Consider the following 6,973-nt stretch of genomic DNA (forward strand, 5'->3'; position numbering starts at 1 on the left):
CACCTGCAACTAGAATGAAGTCAAACTTGTATTACACTAAAAACAACTCAAACTGGCCTGAATCTATAAAGAACTTAAACTTAACTCTCACTAAAACCAACTCAAGCTAAACTAAAACGTAAACTAAACCCATTACATTAATGAAACTGAAATAATCAAATATGCTTTAAACTTTAAAGATGCTTTTCCTGGGGGCAAATGCCATCATTAACTCAAACTCACCTGAAACTTAATGAACTCGAACTCACCTGAAACTTAATGAACTCAAACTCACCTGAAATTATAATGAACTCAAACTCACCTGAATCTATAACGAACTCAAACTCACCTGAAATTATAACAAACTCAAACTCACCTGAAATTATAACAAACTCAAACTCACCTGAAACTATAATGAACTCAAACTCACCTGAAACTATAATGAACTCAAACTCACCTGAAATTATAACAAACTCAAACTCACCTGAAACTTAATGAACTCAAACTCACCTGAAATTATAACAAACTCAAACTCACCTGAAACTATAATGAACTCAAACTCACCTGAAATTATAACAAACTCAAACTCACCTGAAACTTAATGAACTCAAACTCACCTGAAATTATAATGAACTCAAACTCACCTGAAATTATAATGAACTCAAACTCACCTGAATCTATAACGAACTCACTCACCTGAATCTATAATAAACTCAAACTCAACTGAAATTATAACAAACTCAAACTCACCTGAATCTATAATGAACTCAAACTCACCTGAAATTATAACAAACTCAAACTCACCTGAAATTATAATGAACTCAAACTCACCTGAATCTATAATGAACTCAAACTCACCTGAATCTATAACAAACTCAAACTCACCTGAATCTATAATGAACTCAAACTCACCTGAAATTATAACAAACTCAAACTCACCTGAATCTATAACAAACTCAAACTCACCTGAAACTATAACGAACTCAAACTCACCTGAAACTATAACGAACTCAAACTCACCTGAAACTATAATGAACTCACTCACCTGAAACTATAACGAACTCACTCACCTGAAATTATAATAAACTCAAACTCACCTGAAACTATAATAAACTTAAACTCACCTGAAACTATAACGAACTCAAACTCACCTGAAACTATAATGAACTCAAACTCACCTGAAACTATAATGAACTCAAACTCACCTGAAACTATAACGAACTCAAACTCACCTGAAACTATAATGAACTCAAACTCACCTGAATCTATAACGAACTCACTCACCTGAATCTATAATGAACTCAAACTCACCTGAAATTATAACAAACTCAAACTCACCTGAAACTATAATGAACTCAAACTCACCTGAATCTATAACGAACTCACTCACCTGAATCTATAATGAACTCAAACTCACCTGAATCTATAATAAACTCAAACTCACCTGAAACTATAACGAACTCAAACTCACCTGAAATTATAACAAACTCAAACTCACCTGAAACTTAATGAAGTCAAACTCACCTGAAATTATAATGAACTCAAACTCATCTGAATCTATAATGAACTCAAACTCACCTGAAATTATAACAAACTCAAACTCACCTGAAACTATAATGAACTCAAACTCACCTGAAATTATAACAAACTCAAACTCACCTGAAACTTAATGAACTCAAACTCACCTGAAATTATAATGAACTCACTCACCTGAATCTATAATGAACTCAAACTCACCTGAAATTATAACAAACTCAAACTCACCTGAAACTTAATGAACTCAAACTCACCTGAAATTATAATGAACTCAAACTCACCTGAATCTATAACGAACTCACTCACCTGAATCTATAATAAACTCAAACTCAACTGAAATTATAACAAACTCAAACTCACCTGAATCTATAATGAACTCAAACTCACCTGAAATTATAACAAACTCAAACTCACCTGAAATTATAATGAACTCAAACTCACCTGAATCTATAATGAACTCAAACTCACCTGAAATTATAATGAACTCAAACTCACCTGAAACTATAACGAACTCAAACTCACCTGAAACTATAATGAACTCAAACTCACCTGAAACTATAACGAACTCACTCACCTGAAATTATAATAAACTCAAACTCACCTGAAACTATAATAAACTTAAACTCACCTGAAACTATAACGAACTCAAACTCACCTGAAACTATAATGAACTCAAACTCACCTGAAACTATAATGAACTCAAACTCACCTGAAACTATAACGAACTCAAACTCACCTGAAACTATAATGAACTCAAACTCACCTGAATCTATAACGAACTCACTCACCTGAATCTATAATGAACTCAAACTCACCTGAAATTATAACAAACTCAAACTCACCTGAATCTATAATGAACTCAAACTCACCTGAAATTATAACAAACTCAAACTCACCTGAAACTATAATGAACTCAAACTCACCTGAAATTATAACAAACTCAAACTCACCTGAAACTATAATGAACTCAAACTCACCTGAAATTATAACAAACTCAAACTCCCCTGAAACTATAATAAACTCACTCACCTGAAACTATAATAAACTCACTCACCTGAAACTATAACAAATTCAAACTCACCTGAAACGTAAAGAATTTAAACTCACCTGAAACTTTAATAAAATCAAATTCACTTATAACTATAATGAACTCAAGCACATCTGAAACTATAATGAACTCAAATTTAGCTGAAACCTAATGAACTCAAACTCACATTACACCAAAATAAAAATAAAAAAAACAACTCACCTGCAACTAGAATGAAGTCAAACTTGTATTACACTAAAAACAACTCAAACTGGCCTGAATCTATAAAGAACTTAAACTTAACTCTCACTAAAACCAACTCAAGCTAAACTAAAACGTAAACAAAACCCATTACGTTAATGAAACTGAAATAATCAAATATGCTTTAAACTTTAAAGATGCTTTTCCTGGGGGCAAGTGAGCTTTGCTATGTCCCTACTTTAATCAAACTGCTGTTTATACTGCAGTTATTATACACTGGCACTGGACTGCTATTTTAAAACCAACTTTTACTATAAAGCATATAAAGAGCCATGCGGGAGCAATCAAACCCAAAAGATGGGTTGGTTATTTGTCGATGTTTAACTTTTGTATTTTTTTCAATTATTATTGCAATGTATTAATTGATCAAAAATTTGACAGTACATCCTCATGAAGTGGTTCTTTTCTATAATTAACGAATATTTATCTGCGAATTGAATGTGCAAAGATAAGAAAAATAAAAATGATACACCTCAGGTCCAGACGGTTTTGTCTCATTTTTTTTTATTTGTTTGGGTAAATGTCAATACATTTTCTCATATATTTTGACTTCAAAGTTGTTATTTTTTTCTTTAGCACTGGGTCATTTTTAAAGGTTGTTGACAAAATGGTGTATGAGAGAAAGGCTTGAAGGAGGCAGGGATGTATGTAACTCCACTGAGTTAAGCCGCGCTGTCCTGATCCAACTGAGTCAGTGGATAATTGCCCCTCTATTAGAACCATTGGCTGAGACCTGGGCTGAGCTAAGAGTCATCCTTCATCATATTTTGGATCAGACAGGACAAATGACTCAACTGAAATTGCACATGACACTCCCTTTGCTGGACCGATCTTCTCTGCTTGGACAATTTAAATTTACTTCAATTTAATTAGAAGGCGCTTTTATCCAATTGAGGCAGATTACAATCCAAGCAGCTAGCTGTTAAAGGAGTCGGCGCTCCACCAAGCCGAGGTGGTACCCAAATTTTTTCCTCAGATTAAAGTGCAATCACTCACCTAAATAAAGTTAAAGTACAGCTTCATAAAAGTTTCACTCAAGTAGAATAGTATAAACTTAAATTTACTCGAAGTGAGAAAAAAAAAAACAAGAATAATTCACCAAGGAAAGAGTCTGCCTCGAAACACACTGATTGTAGTAACTGATGGTGCACCAGGAATACATTAGCTAAGGCCAACTAACAACAGCTTTATTCCTAATCTGTCAAAATTAGCCAGCGTGATAATAACTATGGCGGAACAAATGAACCGAATGCTAATAGCTAGCTGTCACAATTCAAACCATCTTGCGAAATACAAAAGTATTCGTAGCAGCAGATAAATGACAGGTATTACAGAAATTAAGTCTCATTCTCGCTGTCATGAGTTATAGTTTAGATTTGTTAGGAATTTTAATTGGCTCTTTGAAGATGTCCGATGCTATATATATATATATATATATATATATATACACATATATACATATACATTATGAATACATGAAATTGTCATGAATATGAAAATGTCATGAGTGGAAAGTCGAGTCTTGTAGAAATGATGTAAGTCAAAAGTATTAGGTAAAAGAAAAACTCTAGAACGCAGACTTCCATAACAAACCTATACTGAAATATTTGTGATGAGCTTAGCGTGATGAGCTTAATCTTGTGCTTGTGTGCTAATATTGTATTTTCGTTATTGCTAAGATAAAATCCAACACATAACATAGGGAAAACATTTAGCTTTCACTGTTAGCTAAAGACCAAGATCGTTTTGCTTCTCAACAGTTTCTTGTGTCGTTAATGAGAACTTCGGCGTAGATACAAAGCAAGATCAGAATTTCTTCACAAACTAAATATTAGACTCCTCTGAAGATCGCATGCTAATCATAAAGATCAATATACGAACTGTTCAGGCATGATTTGCACCTTTTTCTACTTTTGTTACTTCTCACCTCTGCCACCAAGTGACCACAAGCAAGTGCTTGAGTCAAAAAAAACCAAAACAATAAATCCAAAGTTAAACATGAGGGTTGAAGCAATTTGCTACTACTTTAGACTGACACAAACGCTAGCCACAAAAACTAGCCAAAATACTGAAGATTGTATGTAAACATTAACTATCTGAGGGGGTCTGAGTCAAACTTTTCCCTTCCCATATTTTAACCATAATGACTACAACAGTCTAGGACAACAAACACCCCTCCAACCGAGCGCACAAACACACGCGAGCATGCTGAGATGCCATCGTTAATGAAAACCCTCTGTTTTTTCCTTGACATTTCACCCATTAGTTACTAGCCTAAGGTTTAATTACAGGATGTTGTAAAAATAATTTGTCCAGTGACTAAAGGAAGAGGAGATTAAACAGGCCTGTTCTTTCGAGTGGGATGGCACAGACGATGCCATTTGAGTGAGTAAAATGACCAAAGTGACCTCGTATTCTCAACCACAAGTACTATGATAATTACTACCTCCAGCTTAGACCGCTAGCAAATTCTCTTCCCGTACCAGCTGGAGTTAATTAGGGAAAATTTATTCACAGCAAAGTCTACTTTTTTTTAAATGACTCTCAAACCATTATTCAGGCTCATTGTTCAGGATTAAACCAATTTCTGTAATTAATCGCAGTTGCAAGCTATTCTGCAGATACTCACAGTGGCCTCTAGGTGGCCCTGTTGGTGTTTTTCCTCTTTCACATCTTATTCAGGTCTGTCTGAACAGTGCTCTAAATGTGTTTCTGATGTAAGGGTGTGTGTGTGTGTGTGTGTGTGTGAGAGAGAGAGAGAGAGAGAGAGAGAGAGAGAGAGAGTGGAGTGTGAGGTGGGTGACACTAATGGTGTGATGATGAGGGACTGGATTGTAGGGCTGAGATAATTATGGTGTAGGTCAGGGGAATGTGTAATGCTGCTGTCATCAGTCTGTTTGTCTGAGAGAAAGAGAGAGAGAGAGAGAGAGAGAGAGAGAAAGAGAAAGAGAGAGAGAGAGGTGTGTGTGTGTGTGCGTGTGAAAGCAAAAAGAGGTTTGTAAGAGTGTATGTTCAGGTTGTCTGCTGTGAGAATGCTATTCTCTTCTGGCGCCATTGCTGGGGAGATCATACAGAGACACACACACACACACACACATGCACACAGCCCACGGGGTTGACCCTCATCCACTCAGCACGTCACCGTCTCATAACCCCCCAACTCCATTTTAATCATTGTGTCTGGATCCTATATTTCCGTCGCTTTCTTCCTTTCTTTCATTTTCCGTTCAGCCCTCTCGCTTTCTCTGCCAATATCTTTTTCTTGTTTTTTATTAACCGTTTCCTAGACATAAGTGTTACAGCTACTGTCCTTTACTCTGCTCTCGCCGCTCTCACATTCAGTCTGCTGTCTCAGTAATGTTGAATATTTATGTATAAAAATGGGAAAAGACCAAAAAGCGTCTCATTTTAATTATAACAAAAGTCTAAAGGTAGTTTTCCAGGGATATTTTTTTTAGCCTGCTTTACTGAATGTGTTAAGATACTCTTAGATATGGGACTACTTTTCAAAACTAAGTGTTGCACTCAAACTCAGCATTTAATCACTGCACCAATACAGTAAAATGAATTCGGCATAACAGTAAATAAATCCTTCCCTGTAAAAAAAAAAGTCATCTTATCTCTAAATAATTATACACATTTGAAGCATAAAAAACAACCGGCTTCAGTAAACACGTTTTCGGTTCTTTTCTCTAAATGAAAACGCATTGGAATTACACAATTAGACTAAAACAACACTGAATTATTCCTCTTTCATTCTTTTTATATCTTATATATATAATATTCCAGGAAGAAGCTGTGTGTTTGTGTAAATAATGCTAACGTGTAACTCATGCCCTCAATACGTCAGTTTCTTTGTAGAGACCGTGAAAGAGAAGAAAAGGGAAAAAACGAAAAACCCGACACACATGTATACATGAGAGGAGCGAAGCACTGAGTCACTGCCATCAGTCTCATCTCTCAAAACCACTCTGTTCTTTAGTCTGAAAAGAAACACAGAGACCTGAAGAGTCACAACAAATGAAGAGTTTGAAACAACTGAGCAGTCAAAACAAATCGAAATGTCCAAGCAAATGAAAGCTAAACCAGTAGTTTACACTGAGGCGTTGCTTCTCCTGTGAACCAGGACGGGCTTCACAACAGGCGTGACTGCTAGCTAAGTCCATGACA

The sequence above is a fragment of the Hemibagrus wyckioides genome, linkage group LG26 (assembly GCF_019097595.1).
Source record: "Hemibagrus wyckioides isolate EC202008001 linkage group LG26, SWU_Hwy_1.0, whole genome shotgun sequence".
NCBI classification, from domain to species: Eukaryota; Metazoa; Chordata; class Actinopteri; order Siluriformes; family Bagridae; genus Hemibagrus; species Hemibagrus wyckioides.